The sequence below is a fragment of the Mustela erminea genome, chromosome 15, assembly GCF_009829155.1.
Source record: "Mustela erminea isolate mMusErm1 chromosome 15, mMusErm1.Pri, whole genome shotgun sequence".
NCBI classification, from domain to species: domain Eukaryota; kingdom Metazoa; phylum Chordata; class Mammalia; order Carnivora; family Mustelidae; genus Mustela; species Mustela erminea.
Window position 1 is genome coordinate 20,173,758 of NC_045628.1, and position 25,813 is coordinate 20,199,570.

Here is a 25,813-nt window from a genome sequence, read left to right on the forward strand (position 1 = left end):
CTCTTTATTAAATATTTTCCCTAAGAGTATTAATTCATGCATATTACTACATTACATTGTATGAGACAAACTTATTACCTCTCCCATTTCATTGGACATTTAGTTTCCTTGCTTCTAATTGCTTGCGATTTTAAGTAATACATAAGAATTGCAGATGATATCCATTTCAGATATTTCACCAGAAAAAATTTACAGCAGTGGCATTGCAGGATTGTAAATTATTTCTTCAGGTTTAATTTCATTCAAGTGGGACTGTGTTGTCAAAAAAAATTAGATTTTAATAAAAGGGATGACAATTTATTCCTACAAAAGAACAATATTAGAACCATAGACTATTTATATCAACTTAATACATATTGCAATGTTTTTTCAATTTTGGCTTACTGAGTGCTTCAATCTGTAGACATTTTGAATTATATACTGTAAATTATGCCATTTTTAATCATTTATATATCTTTCTCATTTATATTTTAAGGTTGTCATGAAAGAACAATCCAAATAAAAAATGACATTTTCTTCTAGTTACCCTGAGTGTTTTTTATAATATACGATTACTTAACTACATTTGATAGTATCAAAAGTAACAAAAACTCAGAATAGGGACCTAACAATAAAACTTTGTATTTATACCCAGATCCTGCTTAACTACCTTAATGACAATTAACCAAAATAGCTTTAATTTTAAATGCAGTTTTATGTTTTATTTTAAATGCAGTTTAAATGTTTTAAATGCAGTAAAAATTTAAACCATATTGTATACAGTAATTCTCATATAGTAATATCTTGTACTGCATTGCATGCAGTGATTTGAATAAATTAAGTAAATAATCTACAACATAATTTAAATATAATAATTTAAATACAGTAAAATTAGGTCTCCTGTGTGTTTCAGTCAGTTAAGCGTCTGCCTTTGGCTTGGGTTATGACCCCAGGGTCCTGGGATAGAATCCTGCATAGGGCTCTATACTCTGTGGGGCACCTGCTTCTCCCTCTGCCTCTGCCTCTCTCTCTTTGTTTCTTATGAATAAATAAAAAAATCTTTAAAAAAATAAAATAAATACATCAAAATTAAGTTAAAAAATGGAGTGACAGGAAAGCATATGATCAGTTTCCTGATACAAGAAGAAGAGGAGAGGAGAACCATCAAATCCAGAAATGAGTTTGCCGACATTGGGTCTGGGTACCATGGCCCCCTATATTTCTATATTTCTATAGAAATACATTTCTATTTCTTCAACTTAAAAAAAAAATGTAAATGACAAGAGGCCGCAGATGTGGAAGGGGTGTCAGGTAAATTCTCAACCTCTTTTCTGGGGCCTGGTACACGGCAGAGGAGTGGCATTTGATACAGCCTGGACACAAAGAGAAAGCCCACTCAGGTCACAAAGCCTGCTTCACTCAGAGCAGCAGCCCATTAACACTTCAGCTCCGTAGGACAGTCAGCCAATGGTCGCCTTCAGACGGAACAGCCCAGAAAATTCTAGGAATACAGAACATTCACAATAGAGATTTAACGCGCCTGTGGAGGGAGACCATGTCCATGCTGAGCAATGGGAGGTATCTTTGCCAAGCAAGAGATTTCAGAGGGAGGTTTTGATTATGCAGTGCCACACTGTGACACAGAAGGAGACAAACCTCCAGGTGTGGGAGATGAGAGGTAGCAAAGGAAGACTCTATCGATGCTCTAATACGACAGGGGATTAATATGTGTTATCTTTTATTTCTCAAAATGTCATCGTTTGTATTACTTGGTGCTCAGGGAATATTTTGTCACGTAAATATATCATCAAAGTTTAAATAAATCAATAGAAATCCTTCTATAGATAAGAGAATAGGAATGAGGGGGCAGGTGGAGAAAAAGAAAAACAACGGGGGACATGCAGTCAGGAGGAAAACGAATTAGGGGCAGCGGGGTGGTTCAGTCAGTTAAGAGGCCACTTCTTGGTTTCAGCTCAGTTCCTGATCTCAGGGTCCTGAGATGGTGACTTTGCTTAGCAGGGAGTCTGTGTGAGTCTCTCTGTCCCTCTCTCTCTGCCCTTGCATCCCTCGTGCTCTCTCTCTCAAATAAATAAATACACTTTCTTATAAAAGAAAGAAAATGAATTAGGGGAAAGTGAAGTAGGCTCTGACTTCGTTCTTGAGAAAGAGATATATGTCAAGAGTGAACATTTCAACTGACAAGATGAATTCCCATAAATGGCTATATGCATTTAAACACCTTATTTTTGCTAAAGAAAAATCTGGCAAAAGTCGTAAGGAGGAATGGATATTAGAAAGAATAAAGGGAAAAATTACATTTTTAAAAGCTTAGACCACTATTTCTTTTCCTTTTTTCTTATTTTCTGTTCCTAACCAATGTATTACTTTTAAGTTCTTAACTGTATGTGAAATCTTCAGTATGCTAGGATAGTCTTTCTATTTTCATTCTTTATATGCATTTTGAATATGTATACATATATACATTTATAGAATTCTATAAATACTATAGACATTTTGAATATATTTTGAATGAATATTATATATATTCATATATATATGTGTGTATATATATATATACACACACACAGAGAGAGAAGGAAAGACTGAGCGAGAGACAGCTTAATCATCACTCTGATCATGGCTCACATTATCTTTTTCAGCAACACTCCTTTTCCTCACTCACAGCATGAGGTTTTTGCTTATATTGAGTTGCTCCATCTCAGACACCAGCACGACTGCATGGGATGTTGGAAGGTCTCACTTCTCATCAGTAGGGAGTTCTGTTCTATTGTTTCCCACTGTGCTTCACTGAGTCCTCGGTACTATTCTTCAAGCTCCTTGCTTGCATCAGTCTCCTTTCATCTTTCTGTGGTTTTTTACTGTTACCCATTCTTTCCCCACACTCAAACCAGCTCCACTATTTCAAGGGCATCTTTGATACCAGTGGATTGAGTGAGATAGAAAGTAATCTAGAGGTAGTCCTTCACTTTCTTACATTAGTAAGAAAATTAGTATAACTCTTTGATAAAGACTTGATAAAGATTTTGATATATGTCCTCAATCATATATAATGAAAGCATGTTGGTTCACAAACTATCCACCCAACACAGAGGGAAAAGGAGACCAAAGAAATAGTCAGCCATTCCAGATTGGTAGGTGACAGGTTAAACAAGCAAGGGAACTTACTTATGAGGTTTTTTTTTTTTTCCTCTTTTCTTTTTTGTATCTCTTTTCAGTGTTCCAGAATTCATTGTTTGTGCACCACACCCAGTGCTCCATGCAATACGCGCCCTCCATAATACCCACCACCAGGCTCACCCCAACCCCCTACCCCTCCAAAACCCTCAGTTTGTTTCTCAGAGTCCACAGTCTCTTATGGTTCCTCTCCCCTTCCAATTTCCTCCAACTCACTTCTCCTTTCCATCTTCCCATTTCCTCTGTTTTATTCCTTATGATCCACAAATAAGTAAAACCATATGATAATTGATTCTCTCTGCTTGATTTATTTCACTCAGCATAATCTCTTCCAGTCCCATCCATGTTGATACAAAAGTTGGGTATTCATCCTTTCTGATGGAGACGTAATACTCCATAGTATATATGGGCCATATCTTCTTTATCCACTCATCCATTGAAGGGCATCTTGGTTCTTTCCACATTTTGGTGACTGTGGCCATTACTGCTATGAATGTTGGGGTGCAGATGGCCTTTCTTTTCACTACATCTGTATCTTTATGGTAAATACCCAATAGTGCAATTGCAGGGACATAGGAAGCTCTATTTTTAATTTCTTAAGGAATCTCCACACTGTTTTCCAAAGTGGCTGCACCAACTTGCATTCCCACCAACAGTGTAAGAGGGTTCTCCTTTCCCCACATCCTCTCCAACACTTATTGCTTACTGTCTTGTTAATTTTGGCCATTATAACTGCTGTAAGGTGGTGTCTCAATGTGATTTTGATTTGAATCTCCTGATGGCTAATGATGATGAACATTTCTTCATGTGGCTGTTAACCATTTGTATGTCTTCTTTGGAGAAGTGTCTGTTCAAGTTTTCTGCCCATTTTTTGACATGATTATCTGTTTTGTGTGTGTTGAGGAATTCTTTATAGATCTTGGATATCAGCCCGTTGTCTGTAATGTCATTTGCTAAAATCTTCTCCCATTCTGTGGGTTGCCTCTTTGTTTTGTTGACTGTTTCCTCTGCTGTGCAGAAGCTTTTGATCTTGATGAAGTCCCCAAAATTCATTTTCGCTTTTGTTCCCTTTGCCTTTAGAGATATATGTTGAAAGAAGCTGCTGTGGCTGATGTCGAAGAGGTTACTGCCTATGTTCTCCTCTAGGATTTTGATAGATGCCTGCCTCACGTTGAGGTCTTTTATCCATTTCGAGTTTATCTTTGTGTATGGTGTAAAAGAATGGTTGAGTTTCATTCTTCTATACATAGCTGCCCAATTTTCCCAGCACCATTTATTGAAGAGACTGTCTTTTTTCCACTGTATATTTTTTCCTGCTTTGTTGAAGATTATTTGACCATAAAGTTGAGGATCCATATTTGGGCTCTCTACTCTGTTGCACTGGTCTATGTGTCTGTTTTTGTGCCAGTACCATGCCGTCTTGGTAATCACAGCTTTGTAGTAAAGCTTAAAATCAGGCAACGTGATTTCCCCAGTTTTGTTTTTCTTTTTCAACATTTCCTTAGCAAATTGGGGTTTCTTCTTGTTCCATACAAATTTTAGGATTGTTTGTTCCAGCTCCTTGAAAAAGGCTGGTGGGATTTTCATTGGGATGGCATTGAAAGTATGGATTGCTCTAGGCAGTATAGACATTTTAACAATGTTTATTCTTCTGATCCATGAACATGAAGTGGTCTTCCATCTTTTTGTGTCGTCTTCAATTTCTTTCATGAGTGTTCTGTAGTTCCTCGAGTACAGATGTTTTACCTCTTTGGTTAGGTTTATTCCCAGGTATCTTATGGTTCTTGGTGCTATAGTAAATGGAATTGATTCTCTAACTTCCCTTTCTGTATTTTCATTGTTAATGTATAAGAAAGCAACTGATTTTTGTACACTGATTTTGTATCTCTCCACGTTACTGAATTGCTGTATGAGTCCTAGTAGTTTAGGGGTAGAGTCTTTTGGATTTTCCATATAAAGTGTCATGTCATCTGTGAAGAAAAAGAGTTTGACTTCTTCACTGCCAATTTGAATAAGTTTTACTTCTCTTTGTTGTCTGATTGCTATTGCTAGGACTTCTATTACTGTGATGAACAAGAGTGGAGAGAGTGCGCATCCTTGTCGTGTTCCTGATTTCAAAGGGAAGGCTGTCAGCTTTTCCCTACTGAGGATGATATTCATTGAGGCTTGTCTTGGGTAGCCACAGATCTCTGCACCCACCTGCCATGATGTAAAGATTTATTTAGAGTCTTAACTGGATCCAGTCATAGTGTACAATCCCAGATGTGACTCCTGATGGTGCACGGGAGAATGAGGCACAAACAAGTTAGATGGGGGCTACAGTAAAGAAGACGGTCAATGTTGAACAACTTCTCAGTCTCATATTTATTAGAAAGTGAGTAACAATCAACAAAGCTGGAGTAGACAACACATTGGCCATGAGTCTTGTAGAAACATTAGAAGAAAGGCAAAATATGTCTGGTTACATAGTACATGACCTATAGTGAGCAAGCCCAAATGAAAGGATTGTCTGAATAACTGCTGATGCTCTCTGGGGAAGGGGAGAGAAAGGAAAAATGAAGCAGGTGGTGGTCCATCCTGAGAGAGCCAGGCATCCCCAGCTGCTTGGTTTTAAGGATTTATATCATCATCTTCCCCAGAGACCTGTTGCCAATACATGTTTTTCTTAAGCGTATATGTAAGCATGTTTGGTAACTAGTATATTTCTCATAGGTTATATTTTAAGCAGTACATTGTTCTGAGGGACGGTTACACAGATGGTCTTAACAATTGCCTTCTCAAGTCTGGTCCTTGAATCAGCTTCCCCTGTAGGATCAGCAGCGAGAGCACATTTCAAGCACAGGGGAGAAGGTGAGGTGTCTCCAACTGCAGAATCTAATTCTTGGGGCAACTGAGGCTCCTCTCTGTTACCTCCTCCAACAAAGCAACAGAAATTTGGTTTATCATTTTATCCCTGATCATGTTGAGTTATATCAGTTTATTTGCTATTTTTGCTCTGCTCTTCCCTTAAATATTTTTAGGAAGTTACAATAGAAGATCAAAATAGAAAAATAATAAAATTGAATTCTCTAGCTTGTCGATGCTAGACTTCTGTACTAACCTTTCTTCAACTTTGGTTGCATGCTCTTGCTACTCCAGTTGGTGTCATATTTTATCAGCTTGCTCTTTATATATATGATATGTTTATGAATGAGAAAAATGATTGCCTCTATCAAGCAAATGATATTTCATTCATCACTCCCCTTCCTCATAGGATAAAATTTTGAAGATTCCAGGTACTCTGTACTCAGATAGCCTCTATTTGTATTAAATTAATAAGTGTATAATCTTGGATAAGTGACTTAATGTCTTATTTTCTTAAATTTATCAAGTTTATAATTTCTTGAATTTACCAATAATAGCAATGATAATAGTAATAACAATGATAATAGTAATAATATCTATTCAATAAGATGAGGATTAGGGTAATAATTTACCTTAATCGTTTAACTTAAAATTCTGGCACATGGTAAGTACTCAAGAAATGACACATTATTATATTTACTACATCATTTTTCTCTGCCTACAGTGTCACTATGTCCTTCTAAATTCTATCTTCTATCCTTTCTTCCTCTTGACACCAACATCAGCTCTCTACTTCCCCAATAAGCAAAGGTCTTGAAATAAAATTCTACATCCTACCTTTTAAACTCAGTATATTCCTCACAAATAATTTCAAGGTGGTTTTAACACAAGTAACTATCTTGAAAATCTGTCTATGATCTTCTAAGTTCCAAATTAAATTGTGCAAAACCTTTAAAGCATTTGGTAAGGAATTTTAACGAACACTTAAAGAAGCATGGGACAAACTATAAGAGACTCTTAATCATAGGAAGCAAACTGAGGGTTGCAGACGGGAAGGGAGATGGAGAAAAGGGGTAACTGGGTGATGGACATTAAGGAGGACACATGATATAATGATATAATGAGCACTGGGTATTATTAAGATTGATGAATCACTGACCTCTATCTCTGAAACTAATAATACATTTTTTGTTAATTAATTGAATTTAAATAAAATTGAAAAATAAAAAAATGAAGACACTCTCCCCCCAAAAAAGGGGAAAAAAGAAAATAGAAATGCAGTACCACTGATTTAACCTGTAAGTCTGATAAAATTGCATGAGGAGAGGGCAAGCCAGGAGTCTGACTTCCGCTCAGAGATGGGAGATGGTTGTGTTCCCATGCCTATGAAATGAAATTTCATAGGAGATTTCACATGAAAAACTATGACATGAACTGCCTCTCCTAAGATGTTTACGTAAGGATGAAACTCTCCCATCCCCTCCCACAAAACAAAACACGAAATAACAACAGGAAGAAAAAAACAACAATTGAGGGGGCAGAGAAAACTACATGGGCCTATCTGTTGGGTTGAGGTCTGAGTCTGTGGCTTTTCCATGTTACCAAAGGGCAAGAGTCTTGAGTTACAGATAAAGTAATTTCTTCAGGATTTCAGAGCATATCCTCAGCAACTTAAAAAACTACTAAACAGGGGCGCCTGGGTGGCTCAGTGGGTTAAAGCCTCTGCCTTTGGCTCAGGTCATGATCTCAGGGTCCTGGGATCGAGCCCCGCATCGGGCTCTCTGTTCCGTGGGGAGCCTGCTTCCTCCCCCTCTCTCTGCCTGCCTCTCTGCCTACTTGTGATCTCTGTCTGTCAAATAAATGAATAAAATCTTAAAAAAAAAAAAAAACTACTAAACATGAAGTGTGGAAAGAGACAGAGATGGCAAAAGTAGAACTTAAGCTAAGATAAACTTGCCAAATGGAAAAAAGTAAATAGAAAAAAAAAATAAAAATAGATATAATTAAATTAAAAAAAAATTTAAACAAACCCATCTTGAGAAGGATTGATTGCAGATGAAATGAAAATAATTGAATAATTTATAAAATGGGTATAAACTTTCATGTGTAATATTTGCAACTACCAAGGGAGAAGCACTGTCCCCTTCCAAAATTAATTAAAAAACAAAAGGAAAGTACGAAAGGTTTTTATTCCTGACTGCCTCCTCTATAGATTTCAAGCTGCAGTATCAGATACCATGCGAAGAGCCTTAAAAACAGTCTTTTATCTCCCTTGTAGTGGTTCTGCTTTTTTGATTGAACATGAACTGACAAACAATTTTCTACTAAAAATGTTTTCAGAAAACAGAACCTTAATGGATATGTTCTTTGAATTGATTCTTAGTTATCTGGAGTTGTTTTTCTAATCTGATTAAATGTTAAGGTGTTGTTGACTCTCTTCTAGCACTAAAGGGGTATGCAGTGGCAATGTATTTATGAAGATAATCACATAGTGATCAAATGGCAAAATATTTTTCTTATCCCTGCAGCGTTGGGCTCTGGAGATGTCGAGTTCTTAATTCCAGATCAGGGGTACTTCCACCATAGTGCACAAACAGTGGTTCCTTTTATGGAGAAGATGAGACTGCCACATAAACACTTTGGGTGCCTCACACCAACAAACCAACTGGCAAAGAAGGGCATTACTGTCCCGTGATTGATTTTGATAATTGAGGCTGAATTGGGGTTGCTACCATGCAGAAGGAAGAATGACAAATACGTCTGGAAGGTAGGAAATCTTCTCGGAGTGTTCCTTAGTACTGCCATGTCCTGTGATTGAAGTCACTGGGAAACAATAGAAATCCCAGTGTCGTTCATGCCCTAGGGACTAAGGGTTTGGTCATCCCAGCTGGAAAAACAAAATAAAACAAAACAACATCAACAACAACAAAAAGCACAACCAGCTGAGATTCTCTCTAAGACCAACGACACATAGATTGGCTAGGGGAGAAGGTAATGACAAATACCAGCTGACATTATGAGAAGAGTTACAGAAACAAAACTACATAGTTGTCAGTAGTCCCTTCTTATTTTCCTACGAGTAGATTTGTTTGTGTACGTATGTGTTACGGCTTTTTTTTAATGAACCTTTAAATAAAGCTTCAGGGTATTGGATGGTGAACCAAGGTTTAAGAAAAGAGCACAAGAGAAATTGAAATAGAGAAGTTTGTCCCTCGTGGGTCCTGGAGGAAGTCCATGGCATACCTGGAGGGGCTGCGAGAGGAGACTGAGGAAAGGTGCAGGCAAAGCAAATGAGGGAACCTGGGTCAAATGCCTTTATTAGAGTCCATGGGTAGAGTGCTTTGGGATTCCCAGGCTATGGCCAGATTGGGCAATTGAAATGAACAAACAAACAAACAAAAAGTGGGGTTTTGGTAATCTCCATGGGCTTTTATCTAAGGGACTTGGGAGGCAGAAGAGACTGTTGACCGGAAAGGCTGTGAGTTTGCAGACTCCTACCTAGAGCATGTGCTTGTGTGACGGGCTAGTGTGAGGCCCCCACGGGTTGCCTGGCCAAAGAAAATGGAGACTGAGGCCGTAATAACATGGGGTAGCTTAGCTAAACTCCTGACATTATGCATGTATAAGCATTTCCCCTTTAACCTTCCCCTATCAAGGACAACAAAGTATGTCAACGGTAGTTAACTTTACATCTCAGTATCTATGTTGTAAACAGGGGAGTGAGACCCACGTAGAAAAAACCATGAACATCAACTAAAGGGGGAAAACAGTTTTCATATCTTTTTGTGGGGATTTAAGAGCAAGCTTGTCTTCAGCTGCACGGACAGCAGTTGTACCAGAGCTGGTGGAACATGACTCCACTCTTGTCTTATTGAGAAGCTACGTATGCTTAGAGGAGTCCCGTTTGGATGCTGGGTTTATGAGTTGTACTGCAGTGGCTTTATAGTCCATCCGCATGACTCTGCTAAATTACCTTTCTGAAAATTTTTCTTCCCAACATATTCCGGTTAGGGGAGGCCAGGGGAGATATACTGTGTGTGATTTGGAAGGTGAACATGAAGCAGCATCCTTGTCTTTTTCATAATCAGAAGGCAGTGAAGAAGCACCAGATGCCATTTCAGTTCGCACGTGTTGGTAGTTAATGTCTGGCTCACCTCATGGGCAAAGGACAGCAGTTCCCCAGAAGCTATTGTGCCTTTCCCAACTGTGCAGTGAGAGACAGGCTGAGGTCTGTGCAGGTTTGCCAAGTTCCCTGCAGGACACCAACATCACGGCATTGGGAGGTGGTGAGAGACAACACAATTCGTATCCCCCTATTTGCTGTGTGTGGCAACGGGTCCTTGCTCTCCTCCACTTGGCACCAGCTTCCTTTCTTCACTGCTTCCTCGTCATGCTTTAGTGTTCTGCATCAAATCAAAAGGCAAAAGACAGACTCTTGTCACTCATCTCCCACAGTCTCACACACGTTTCTGTTAACAAGTGCGCAGGCCTGAATCATGCACAAGTTTATCAGCTAGGGAACTTTATCATAAAGCTTCTATATTTTAAATGATTATCTGCTGAAGTATGAGCATATGTTGGAACATAATAGAAATTCAGATATGGACTTGATCATGTAGAAATTTCCCATTGGCTAAAAGCAGCATCTCAAATTCGTGGAGAAATGAGATGATCTAAAAATATATCATGTGGAGCTAACTGGACAGTGATTTGGGAAAGAAGGTAGAGTTGGATGCCTATGTCACACTGTATACAACGCTAACTACCAAATGAATCAAAAATCTAAACTCTGAAAAGGGAATTGTGCAAATACTGAAAAAGGAGAGCATACAAGCACTAAACAAGTGATTTCTATCAGAATATCCCAGGAATAAGAAAAACCTCCTTATCTCTTGACTGAAAAATCCAGAATCTAAAGACTGTAAAATGAATCCAACTACATATTGCCTGTATGAATGTGAGTAATTATAATTTCTGGTATGTAAAAAATGATTAATATGATTATGATTAAAACACAGTATCTTATAAAAATGAAATATGTTATTGCCTGTGCAATGTATATGGGCATATATCATGGCCAGAGAAACAATAAAAAAAATCTTATTATTGTTATGATTACCATTACCAATGGTAGCAGTAATAGCAGCAGCACTAGAACCAGTATTATATTATTGATGACTGAAGACAATTTTAGTCTAAGGAGAATTAAGTACTGAGACCATGAATGTGTGCATGAAAAGAATATGGCTTAAAAAATGACTGGGAAATATCTGAACATTTCTAGGTTGAAATATGACTGCATCTGAATAGTCTGGCTGGACTGTCAAATAAAATTCAAAAGATTTAAAAGAAACTGTGATAACATTTTGAAAGACACATTGAGCAGTTTTTATGAAAAGTAGTTCATTAAAGTCAATCTTAATGGAAAACCCAAAATTTAATAACATTATTAAAATTCTCTAGTAATAGCTCAAATACTAATTAAAACACAAGAGATATAAAAATCAGTTTTGTATTTCACTCTCTTTACTGTTTAAAAGAAACCAAGCATTGTTTTCCTCTTTTAATTATAAAAGTTTCATACACCCATAAAAAACAAGTTAATAGGCTTTACTGCTTTTCTTTCTGGCCTAACGATATGCTTACAAATTTGAAATCATTGTACTTTCCTCAACAACCTTTAATGAAGATATATGGCTGTTAATCTCACATGGAACTGTCTTCCATATCATAAAATTGCATCACAAATGAATACATGAAAGTCTGTGATTAAAGATGCTTGTAGAACTGCAGTTTGCTTCTCCTAAACATATTCTTATTACAGGAAGAAATAAACACACTTTATTTAATAAAATAACTTAAAAATTAAGTAAAATGTAGTTGTGAGGAGTCAAGAAATATGGGGAAATGGCACTTGGAATCAAGATCAAGGTCTGGATAAACAAATATTCTGATGAAAGAAATAAAGCATTGGACTGGATTTGTCTTTTTTTTTTTTGCTTTTTTTTCATTTGTGGTTATTTTAATTTCACTAAATCTGTTTTGGATTTTTATGCTTCATATTTTTAAAAAAGGAGCATGTAATTTATTAGGACATGCACTATTATTAGTGCTCATTTTTTAGGGATTTAACTTCTACCAAATAGCAAACATTTTTGTGGGGAGTCATGTATTAAACCATGATGAACAGGAATCCCTTACTTGAATGGAGGAATCAGTGTGACTCTTTTCACTTAGCAGAATGTTACAGGCAATGTGGTAGAGGCTAAATCCAAATGATTTGGAGTCATAATACATAGTTCAAATGACAGCTGGAATGCCTTTATTACTTTTGAATATTTTGGAAAATGACTAAGGTTGAATCTCTTTTGAAAATAGTGACATATATATACCTCATGTATTTTGGAGTATGGTTAAATCAGATATATATGTCAAAAACGCAATATAGATCACGAAACAGCCATCAAATATGTCCTATTAGTAGTAGGATATTACTCCAAAAAGATGTTAATTTTATCTTTAAATTCCCAGATCCTAGGCAGTACCTATACAGAGTAGGTACTTTTGACTTCAATTCTCATTAGAATGTGGTTGAGTTTAAGCTAAACTCAAGATACAGTTTAAGCTAAAATAAATGTTTCTTTCATGAATTTATTATAAATGTGTGACATGTATTGTTATATTTTTAATAGCTGTGAGCTGAATCTTAAAATTTGGTTCTTCTTCATGTGTGTCTTAGGTTCATGTTTATTTGTGATCAGAGTAGAAATCAATCAAATGTAGGTCTAAAAACATTTTTTCAGTTCTGTTCAAGGATGCCATGTTTATTATGTTCATTTAACTTCCAAGTTCTTATTTGAAGTGATCTGGTTAACCATGGAAGTATTGTTTCCTGATTTTTTGAATACTACTACTTCAGGAAACACGGAAATACATCACATTTATGCCAACATTAACTCAATTTTATACCACTACCACCACACGAGCAATGTACTTTGTATCTCCAAATAAAAACACACAGAGAAGGTACAAACTGTCCTATATCGCCCACTAGTAATTAGCAGAGTGCCCGTGCAAACAGAGTCAAATGATTACAATCTATACTGCCACACCTTAATAACTTTCATCTATAAGCAGATGGAGTTGAGAATAATATCGTAAACATTATTTTCTCAGTACACACACATGCGTGTGCAAACACACACACACGCACACACACCATCCAGTTAGGCAAACTGTCAACTTGCCATACAATATGGAGCCCATATGTCTCTCTATTTGGCAGCATAAATCAGGATGCTTCTGAATTCCACAAGGAATAGGCTAATAAGTAGGCTTTATCGCAGAAGAGAAACACAATGACCAAAAGTCAGCAAAAAAGAGCAGGCATGGGTGTTCCTGATTTGTCCCTCTTACTACCGAAAAGCACAGAAGTAGGATGACTTTTAAGATAAACCCCGATTCCTGCCTGCTTGTGTTTACACTCTGTATATTCCTGTCCCCTCGAGTCTGAGTGGAGTCTGTGATTACAACTCTATGTTACTCCAAGGATTAGGCTCTATGTTCTGAATACATGGCAGGATTTTTGGGTGCAGTTAAGGTTCTCACTAGCTGATCTTGAAGTAATCAAAAGGCAGTTTTGGGTGGACATGACCAAAACAGTGAGAGCCCTTTCAAGAGGGCATGGGCTCTTACTGGCCCAGAAGAAGCAAACAGCCTGCTGTAAACCGCCTCTGTAAACTTTTTAGGAGTTGAGGCACAAGGGAATGAACTCTGCCAAAAACTTAGAAGAGACTAGAAGTGAATTTTTTCCTGACTGAATCTCCAAATGAGAAGGCAGCCCAGTTGACATCTTGATAGGAGACTTGGAAGATCTTGAGTAGAAATTACAGCTAAGCAGCGCCCAGTCTTTTGACAAATGGAAATTATGACGTTATACATGGGTACTGAAACTGCGCAGTATAGAGAACTAACACAGGGAAGGTACGTTCAGGTCTTTGCTGGCTGGGATAGATTTGAATTTCTGTACTGATACCCTTTTCTCTTTATGGCTTCTTCTTTTAACAGGATAAGCCTTATCTGTGGGAGAGGTATAGGCTGCTTCGCACTAGATTGTGGGAATCAGTGCACCAGCTGTTTATGATACTGACCCCGCAAACCCAGTTACCCTGCGCCTGAGGTGGATTTGTTATAACTCTATATATTGCCACTGTTTCATATTTAATTTGTTTCATGATGGGCAAGAACTGTTAAATCTAAAAAGTGATATCTCTGGTGCATTCCCAAATATTTTCAGAGTCCTTAAAAGATTCTTATTTTACTCTCTCTTTTCCAGATGCACAGCTCGTTCCCCACACAATCTGATTTACTTTTTCTATCCCATAATAAGCAGAAGCTATATGAATGAAGATTTATATATAATTATCCAAAGTAAGAAACAGAAGGCTTTGCTGATTTGTGTCTCCAGATGTTTTATGTCAGATGAAAACCATTATATAACGCCTTGCTAAATATAGTACACCCATGTGATCATCATCACTTCTCCTGGAAAATATTTCCTTCAGTGTTAAAAATATAAACAAACCAGGAAACTAAAACATCTATGAGTCATGATTTCCATGTATAAACCTTAAAGTAGGACTAGTAAGTCACCTATTTCATTTATATAACTTAAAAACAAATTTATATAACTTAACATTACTCATAAATATAATTTATACATGTTATTGCAACTTAAACTATTTTATCTTACTTCATGTCTCTGTTTCAAAGTTTTTTATTTAAGATTTATGGTTTTAACAATATTTTTCTAATGTTCTCCCCATAGAGCCTAGATACTTTTTAATGTATTTTTTGTCATGTCTAATGTGGCTGTGTAAGCATTTTCTTTGGTTGGTTATTTTAGGACACATAAAATCTGTATTATATTGTCTCTTCTAAGTTAACAATCTATAGATTTTAAGGACACAGCAATTATGCAATTATAATTTTAGGGAAATACAGAAAATGATGAATTATTTGATGAAAATATTTAGTTATTTCCCTGACTCATGTTAACATGAGTTACTGATCACCAATACCTGCAGAATTGGCAATTTTTGAGCTCAGGGACCCTCTCCTCTCAGAGTGATGCCCTTGTTCTGTCAGCAATGAGCTGGTCAGGAGGAGTTCTCTCTGTTCGAAGCTTGCTGCTCTGGGTATGGAATTTCCACGCTACAAGTCAGCTGAAGGGAGGGTGACTGGGGTCTCTGGTTTTCTTCAACTACTGTGTCTACTATCGAGGTTGTATCCTATGAGCCAGGGCTGCACAGAGGGAGGGGATCCCTGAGAGCGAGTTGGAAGATGAGAAATGCTGTACCTTGTCTTCCCTGCAGAGAAACTGCTTCCCTAGACTGGAATCTAGGGAAGGGATTCTTGGTCACCCATTCAGAATGTAGTTGCCATCTTGTTGTTGGGAGTGGGAGACATGACCCAACTGTCATAGACTCAGTTTTATGAGACTTAGTAGATTTTCTTCAAAAAACCTTGTTGCATGTCCTTTGGCCAGTTTACATAGATTTTAAATGGTTCCTTAGCTTATTTATTTATTTATTTATTTATTGTAATTTTCGCCTCTTATTATTATTTCTTCAGGAAAGGGGTTCACAGAGTTCCCCCAAGCCGTGATTCCAGAAGTCATCTGTCCCAAAGACATTTTGAAAATAAGTAAGCTTGAGAAGTGAAGTAAAATAAAGGAGAGGGAAACACACTGTCGGCAAAATAAGGAGCTTAAGGAAAGCTTCAAATGACATTGAAAATACAGGACACATTCAAGGAATGATAAGTCCTCTAGCTTTGTAGAAATGTTAGAAATATAGGAAAGTATTGAAAGAAGAAATGGGGAAGACTGTTGGAATCATAGTTTCTGCTGAGGAATACAGAGGGATATAGATTTAATTTTGTGGACAATATCATAGGATCAATCACTTTAACATAGTAGATTAACCTTCTGACAGGCAGGATATTGATAGTTCTCTTAAAAGAGAGAGGAATGGATAAACACTTTATTATAATTAAGTATTAAAAAATATACACATATATGTTTATATATGCTTCTGAATTCTGAGCCTATACAATGCTTATAAGAAACCACCTTAAACGATGATTGTAAGAAACACCTTAGGTTGACAACTTCAGTGTTATTTAAAGCTTGACAAGAAGGGAGTTTATGAAATTAAATCTCAAAGACAGCTCATTGTCATGATATGAGTTGAGTTTGCTAGTGACCAATATTCTTCTTTAAAATTGTTTTTCTCATTTATGGGTCTCATTCAACACATATCGGCATCATGTGTGGTGGTGGTGGTGCGGTCAGAGGGTAGAAGTACCACTCTGGGTGTCCATGCGATCCAGGAGGAGGAAGTCCACTTCTCCACTCATCAGACTATTCAACTCAGTGTTTTCTATTCTCATTAGGGACGCTTCTAAGGAATTAAAGTTCAAATGGGACTCTAAGAGTAGATAGATGTCTGCCTTACCCCATAGCCTCTGAGTCTGTGATATTAAAGGAGGAAATTTGGAGGATACATGGCCAGTCTTCAGAAAATAAAAGAATGAAACATTCTCATGAGTGATTTTTTTCCACAGAAAAATATCATTAACCATTAGACAAAACTAAATACGTGCAACACATAGTTAAATTTTAACACTGCGATTGACAGTGTTCCACCTTTTCTCAGAAATAATTATTTAATCTGTTCACACCCTTTTGACATGGCCCTCTTCTGTGAGTAGTGATGACATTTTCCCTGACAAAGATTTAATGACTTCATACAAGAACATAAGAAAAGTGGACAAATAAAATGCCAGATTGTTTCTGTTCTGTCATTGTTTTCTTTCCTTAATGTGGTTGCTGACAGCCAAAATTGAAAACATGCTGAGTTTCCTCAGCACCTGATGCTCACTAGGTACTGCATGTCAGAGGCAGAGATCCTGTGACAGGTGAGGAGATCATGGCGAGGGAAACAGAAGCATACAAAAACAGCAGAGGCCAAGGCCACTTGTCCATCGCCGGGAAAATTGAGAAAACAGTACCCAGGATCATTCCTCTCCCCTCCGAAATGCAAGCATGGTCTAAGAAGCTCTCTGAACAGCTGCTACATCATGTAGGAGGAAAGCACTTTTCAAAGAAGGAGAAGATTCAGATTTCTAATAGAAGGAAGTGCTGAGAAGTCACTTCATTGTAAACTGATAGCAAAACAATAAATAGCCATAGGGAGATCATTGCAGAACATGAGTGATTCTGGATATGTGTTAGCCAGAGGAAAGCTTTATAGTCCAAGAATGAATCTCGGTGTATAAAGACATGAATTAGATACAATGACCTTTCATTGCTGTTTACTGACTACACATGAAGTTCATACGGTAGTTTTGTTTATTAAAAAAAAAAAAAAAACCCAATTACACTGCTCACTCCAGCAGTACATATACTAAAACTGGAATGATATAGAGATGAACAATCATGGCCCCTGCACAGGATGGCGTGCAAATTCATGAATATTCCATATTTTTGTAGTATCATGTTAAGTGGCATAGGTCAGTCAGAGAAAGGCAAATACCATATGATTTCACTCATCTGGAATTTAAGAAACACAAAAAATGAGCAAGGGGGAGAAAAAGAGAGAGAAAGACAAACCAAAAAACAGACTCTTAACTACAGAGTACAAACTGATGGTTAGTAGAGCGGAGGTGATGGGGGTTAAAGAGGACACTTACGATGAGCACTAAGTAATATACAGAATCATCGAATCTCTATATTGTGCACCTGAACCTAATGGAACATGGTGTGTTAATTATATTGAAATTAAAATTAAAAACTTCAAAAAATTAGTATTTGGGGGAAAAATGTGGTAAATGTTTTCTTGAGTTTTGATTAAAGACACACAGAAAAATAAAATACTCTTCGAAAGGGTAGTGGGATCTGATTACATGTTTGCAAACTGGGGAGGTGAGAAGTCTTGGTAGGATAAACAATAAGAAAGCTAACATGCATTATCAGGTCTAGACTGAAATAAGGTGGTACCAGGCATAAACATACCTTCAAACAAAGTGATAAAATGAAGATAGGAAGGGGCAGAACTGGGAAGAATGTAACAAACTAAAATGAAACATATCCACCAATACCATGTTTCCGAATTTACTTAAGATAGAAGATGCAATTGTTTTGTTTTGGTTATGGAAAACAAGAACCTGAGATCAGGGATAGTGAGATTGGAAATATCCTTCAATAATCAGATTTGTTAATCTAGATTGTTTACTGTATTTATGCTGATTTAAAATATGAAAAATCTATAACAATTATACATAGGCATCTATAACATGCGTAATCTATATGCACAGAATATATATTCATCTATGCAAGATATATGCATATGTAATTTTAAGTAAATACATTCTTATAGGACATGTGATCAATTTTATTTTGTTTCTATTTAATTAATTTATTTTAATTTTATTTTTAATGGAACATAATCAAATATGATTTGAAGATCAACCTTGCACAAATTATTTAGAAAATGTGTGAGGATGGTGATGCTTTTAAAATTATTCAATATCTACAAATGACTTTCCGTGTTCTTCACTTGAAAGGGTAACTTGGAACATTATGGATAAATACCCTCTCTTCTGACTCTTTCCTAAAGTTTTGGAGACTCATTTCTTTCCTTTGGTGTGTGGGAAGATATATGGTATTGCCCAAATAAACTCTGGGATTTTTTAAAAAATTCAATTCCTTTATTTATCTATCTATCTATCTATCTATCTATCTATTTATTTATTTTTGCTTTCTGGGATTTTTCTGTCTTTACTTGGTAAAAAAAAAAAAGCAATCCAACATATTTTTAACTGCTTCTATTTAATATTTTTTGTCAAACATGATAACCACTCTCAACTTCCAAAAAGTTCTGTAACACAAAATATGAAAATGTAATTTTTGATTAGTGTTTCTGGACAATTTATGTCTTTCCTTATATAGTAGGAACAAATGCCTACTGATCAAAGTTAAGAAAATTTCTAATAATAGCCAACATTTATTTAGAGATCATTACATTGCAGACATTGTATTAGGTTCTTTGTAAATATATACTTTGTTCTTTGTAAATATTGTATCTAATTCTCAAATGATAAAATGTCGCTTTATTAACTGACTATTAAAATTCACATAGTCAATTGACTTAATGCCCACATTGTATGTCCCTGAAAGCTAATACTGCCTCTTTTCCTCTCAGCTTTATTGAGATATAATTGTCATATAATATTGTGTAAATTTAAGGTGTCCAATGTGTTGACATGATATACTTACGTAATGTGGGATGATGATCACCATAGAACTGGTTAACACATCTGTCATGTCACATTTATCCTTTCTTTTTTGTAATAAGAACATTTAAGATCTACTCTTTAAGCAACTTTCAAGTATCTAATTTAATTAATTATAAACACCATGCTATGCGTCAGATCCCCAGACCTTATTCATCTTGTAACTGGAAGGTTGTACTCTTTGATCAACAATTTTCCCATTCCCTTCACTCTCCACCTTCTGGAACCCACCGTTCTACTCTCTGTTTCCATGAATTTGGTTTTTTTTTTTTTTTTTTAATTATACATACAAGTGAGAGCATACAGTGTTTGTCTGGCTTATTTAATTTAGTATAATGCCCTTAAGGTTTATCCATTTTGCTACAAAATGGATAAACAGGATTTCATTCTTTCATTCCTTTCATTCTTTTCATTTTTTCATTCTTCCTTCTGACTAAGTAATATCCCATTGTAGATAGATACCATATTTTCTTTGTCCATTTATCCATAGACAGGTTGTTTCCCTGTCTTAGCCATTGTGATTTAATACTGCAATGAACGTGGGAGTATGGATATCTCTTCAAGATCCTGATTTCACTTAATTTAGATATATACCCAGAATTGAAATTGCTGGATCATGGTGGTACTATTTTAAATTTTTTTGAGGGACTTCCATACTATTTTTCATACTGGCGGTACCAATTCGCATTCTCATCAACAGTGCACAAGGCTTTCCTTTTGGCCACACCCTTGCCAACAATCATTGCTTGTCTTTTTGATAATAGTCATCCTAACTGGTATGAGATAGTATCTCATCATGGTTTTGATTTGCACTTCCCTGATGATTAGTAAGGTTTAATACTTTTTCATGAATCTGTTAGCTGTTTGGACATTTTTCTTTTAAAATGTCTATTCCATTCCTCTGCCCATTTTGAAATAAAATTTTTTTACCATTGAATTGGGTGAATTCCTTGTATATTTTGAATATATTGCTTTCTTAGGTATCCCATACACTTTCTATAGATTAATATTATCAGATGACTAGTATTAAGTTGTTATAACTACCATCTCTTCCAGTACACAAATATTTTCTCTCTTCCTTTCATCTTTTCCTTTCATTCGCTCTCCAAACTTCCACATTTTTTCCCAATAATATTCATAAAGCATCTATTTCCACACATTCCAATAAGTATCCTCTGGCTACATATGTCTATTAAGTCCTTGAAGTGTGGCTAGTCTAAATCATTAGGTTTCACAAATGTAATATACACACTGCAGTTCAATGACTTAATATGAAAAATAAAATGTGAAATATAATAATAACACATTTTAAAATACTAAAAGCCAAATGCTCCAAGTCAATGTTTTTCAGGTATGTAATCATTTTTTTGCTCTCTGTCTCTTTTCCTTCCTCCCTTCCTTGCAATTAAAAAAAAAATAGAATCATAAGGTAGTTGAAAGAAATAATACAAAGAGGTACTATATAACCTTTATACAGATTCCCATAATAGCAACATTTTAATAAAGTCTGTTCCAATATTGTAATCAGGATATTGACTTTGACGCAGTGAAGATACTGTATCACCACATGATTTTGTCCTTTCATAACCACATCTACTTCCCTTCCCATACTCTCCTGCTTCATTCCTGACAACTACTGGTTTGTCCTGTATTTTTATAATCTGTTATTTCACAAGCATCATGTAAGTGGGATTATACAATATGTAACATTTTTTGCAATTTTTTTTTCACTCAATGTAATCCTCTGGTGATTCTGCAAGGTTGTTGTATGCATCAATAACTCATCCTTCTTATTATTAAATAGTATTCCAAGCTATGGATATATCAATTCATTTAGCCACTCACTGGTTCCAGTAAATCTGAATTATCTTCAAGTTTTGCTCTTCTTGTAAAAATGCTATAAATATTCGTGAGTAGGTTTTTGTGTGAACATACCCATTTCTCTCAGATAAATGTCCAGGAATACAATTGCTGTGCCATATGATAAATTCATGTTTAGTTTAATAAACAGACAAATAAACAAACAAACCCCACTTAACTGTTTTGGGGAAGGATTGTATCATTCTACATTCCAAACAGAAAGAGAATGAGTTATCTAGTTTCCCCACATCCTCAACAACAATAAGATTTGTTATTATTTTTGTTTTTCTTTTGTCTAACAGATAGGTGTATAGCGCCATTTCATTGTGGTCCTAATTTTCATTTCCCAAATGGTTAATGATATATAACATCTTTTCCTACACTAATTTGCCATCTGTTTATCCTCTTTGGTAAAATGTTTGTCTTTTGGTCATATTCAAATTGAATTGATTTTTGCTATTGGGTGTTGAGGATTCTTTATATATTCTAGATACAAGTTTGTTGCTAGTTACGTGGTTTGCAAATATTTTCTCCCACTCTGCAGCTTGTATTTTCAACCTCTTAACAGCATCTTTTGAAGACCAAAATGTTAAATTTTTTGATGCAGTCCAAGTGGTCAAATTTTTCTTTAGTGGATAGAGTTTTTGTGTTGGGTCTGAGTTCCTTCCTTACCCCTAGATTTTCTCCTATATTAATATTTAAAACTTTAATAATTTTATATTTTTTACCTAAGTCCACGATCCATTTTGGGTTAATTTTTTAATAAGGTGTGAGACTTAGCTTCAAGTCCAGGTTGATCAATGGATTTTTGGCTCTAGACAAGTTGGTCCCGATTGCTGTCTTTTTGTTAGATTGGCCCTTTTTATCATTAAATAATGTTTCTCTTGGTCTCTGGTAATTTTATTTGTTCTGAAATCTACTTTTTTTGGTATAGTATAGCCATTTATACTTTGCTTTAATTAGTATTTTTATGATATAACTTTTTTCATGCTTTTGCTTTTAAGCTGCCTATATCAGTATATTTGAAATGAGTTTCTTGTAGGCAGCATATGGTTGGATTATGATTTCTAATCTTTTTTGCCAATTTCTGTCTTTTAATTGTTATATGTAGACCATCTGCATTTAATGATCTGTTAGTGCTTTCATCTGCCATTTTATTTTTTTGTTTTCTGTTAAATCATTATATATATATATTTTTTTTTTCATTTCCTTGCTTTATTATGGCTTGCCCATACATTTTTGGGATTCTATTTTTTACTTATCTAGTGATTTTACTGGTTATTCTAGGTACACACTAGACACACAACTTTTCTACTGGTATTGTCATTTTAACAGTGTGACTAAAGTATAGAAATGTTATCAGACTTTACATCTCTTTTTTCAACTTCCCACTTTTAGAATATAATTGTTTAAATATTTCTTTTTTTTTTTAAGATTTTATTTATTTATCTGACAGAGAGAGATCACAAGTAGGCAGAGAGGCAGGCAGAGAGAGAGAGAGAGAGAGGGGAGGAAGCAGGCTCCCTGCTGAGCAGAGAGCCCGATGTGGGACTCGATCTCAGGACCCTGGGATCATGACCTGAGCAGAAGGCAGCAGCTTAACCCACTGAGCCACCCAGGCACCCGAAATATTTCTTATACATATATTTAGAACTGCATCACACAGTGTTGCAATTTTACTTCAGTTGTCAAACCAAATTTAGAAGGCAAAAAAAGTGAATTCTCTTGTGCTTAACTATTGTTTTGCTTACCATGTTCTTTCTTCCATTTTCACATCCCAATGTACCTTTAAGAAAAGAAACATTTCCTTTCTTTTTAGAGAACTTCTTCCTTTGGTCATTCCTTCAGGATAGACAATAGATGTATTGATGTCCCCTTCATTTCTGGAGTATATTTTTGCTGAGTATAAGATTCTGAGTGAATAGTACTTATTCTTCAGTCCTAAAAAAATGTTTTGCTCTTATTCTTTTTGGCCTTCTTGATTTCTGATGAGAAATCTGCTGTCATTCAAATTTTGTTTTTCTTGTAGGATAGGTGTCCATTTTTTTTTTATGTTGCTGTCCAGATTGTTTTTCATTTGTCTTCAGATTTCAAGGTTTTACTAAAATGTGTCTTGATGTTTAGTTTCTTGAATCTGTAGGTTTAAATCATTTTCAAATTTGGGAGTTTTAAGACATCATTTCTTCAAGTACTTTTAAAATTTACCTTTTTTCACCTTTCTTCCTGGGACTCCAATAACATGAATGCTAGACCTTTTGTTGTATTCTCAGAGGTTCCTAAGGCTTTATTCACTTATTTTCATTCTCTTTGCACCCTGTTGCTTAGATTGAGTAAGTTATCTTCCTTTATTTGCCCATTCATCAAATCTTTCCTGTGTTCCCACCAGTATCCTGTTCATTCCATTTATGAAGGTTTTTAAGGTTTTGTTGTCAGAATTATTTTGGTAATTGTATTTTTCAGTCTGAAACTTTCTGTATGGAACTTCTTTACATCTAACATTTCTTTTCTGATCCTTTCTAGTTTTTATTATTTCATTTGTGTACACAATTGCTCATTGAAACTTTTTTTTAAATATTTTATATATTTATTTGACAGACAGAGATCACAAGTAGGCAGAGAAACAGGCAGAGAGAGAGAGAGAAGGAAGCAGTCTCCCCGCGGAGCAGAGAGCCGGACGTGGGGCTCGATCCCAAGACCGTGGGATCCTGACCGGAGCCGAAGGCAGAGGTTTTAACCCACTGAGCCACCCAGGTGCCCCGCATTGAAACATTTTTATCATGACAGCTTCAGTTCTAACAGTTCTGTTATCTCAGGTTTTGAATCTACTCATTGTCATTTTTCACTGGGTTTAAGATCTCCCTGGTTTTTGGTATGACAAGTGGAGCACAGAGGCACCTCTTTATTGTGGGGGGTGGGTGGTAAGTTGGGCTACTCTGGTGTTTGCTGTGACACTGTGGAAGACCAGTATCCGTTAGCAACCAGTGAAGATGATCATCCTGACGCCTGCTTGGCCTTCTCAACACCAATATGACCGAAGTGTTAGAGCACCTCATTTACAACTTTACAAGAGGGGATCCAGAGGCTTCCCACTTGATATTTGCTGACAAAGGTAGGACCACACATCTTTCCATGGCATTTGGCTGGAATAAGCATTACTTGCCTCACAGTTTTCTGTCTTGTTAAGCTTCTTTTTACCTGGTCCTTTGGCTAGAGAAAGCAGGCTCTTGCTGAGTTTTTGTTTTTTCCTTTTCTTTTTTCTCTTTGTCTGTATCCATTGATGTCTCTGGGTTGTTGGCTCCTTCCTACCCAAGTCAAAGATATATGAGGCAAAAAGAAAACACACTGAGTTGTACTTTGGGCCCCGAGTTCTCTAGTGTTTTCTCTCTCTGTCAAAGTTTTCTTATATTTTTTTAATATGCAATGTCCAGGGGTTGTAGTCGTACTTAGGAAAAATAACAGGGAAAAACATGTCTACTTCACTTTTGTGGAGATAGACTTCTCAATGTAGCAAAATTTTAAGGTCTTTTTTTTTTTAGATTCTATTTATTTATTTGACAGAGAGAGCGCACATGCACACAAGCAGGAGGAACAGCAGAAGGAGAGGGAGAAGCAGGCTCTCCACTGAGCAGGGAGCCTGATGCAGGTTTGATCCCAGGACCCTGAAACCATGACCTGAGTTGAAGGCAGACACTTAACTGACTGAGCCACCCAGGTGCCCCACATTTTTAAGGTATTGAGTTATGCAGTGGACATAACATCCAGGATATCGTATTCCCTGTTAAAGTAAAATTAGAGATGTGCAGAAATATTCCCATGACACAATCTTGAATAATGTGGTATATAATTGAGCCACTTATTGAAATGAACTAGAGGAAGCATTAAGTATGTAGGAGAATCAAGTATTTCATATTGGAAATGTATTATAATCTATGACTCACTCATAGGTCTGATGTGTAGAGAAGCTTATTTGAATTTAACATATTTCTTTTTGCCAATAAAAGGACTCCATTGAAAATATGGAAAAAGAAAGTTTAAAACATGGAAAATTTGGGGTGCCTGGGTGTCTCAGTCAGTTAAGCAACTGCATTGGGTCATGATCGCAGGGTCCTTGGATGGAGTCCTGTATTGGGATCCCTCTCAGGAGGGAGTCTCCTTTTCCCTTTGCTCCTTACCCCCTCCCCTTGCTTATACACAGTCTCTCTCTCTCTCTCTCTCACAAAAATAAATAAAAATAAAATATTTTTTAAAATACAAAATAAAAAATGAAATAAAACATGAAAAATTCATTGGAGACATATTATAGAGATAGGCAAAGAGTGGGCCCAGAAATTTGCCCTGGCAAAAGTCAAAGCATAGACATTAGGCTATATGGAAAATCCAGTCAAGGCACAAATTAAAGTCAAAGAGATTATGGATGGGGAGTGGACACTGTTGAGTCTCAGAATCCAAAAGAAGAGAGTAAGAAGTAAAGTTACAATGAATGAGAAGGAGAAGTTAATGATATGAATATTTAAATATGGTCATTGTGTTTGGGAACATGACAGTCACTATTAATTTTGGAAAAAATATTCTTATTTGA

At 36.1% G+C, this 25,813-nt stretch overlaps 1 non-coding gene across 1 annotated transcript; it reads left to right on the forward strand.

Moving 5' to 3' along the window:
- The first annotated feature begins 17,462 nt into the window (after positions 1-17,462).
- Positions 17,463-17,568, forward strand: LOC116574640. The gene has a single exon (XR_004279413.1). It is a non-coding gene; the product is annotated as a U6 spliceosomal RNA (small nuclear RNA).
- Positions 17,569-25,813: the final 8,245 nt, after the last annotated feature.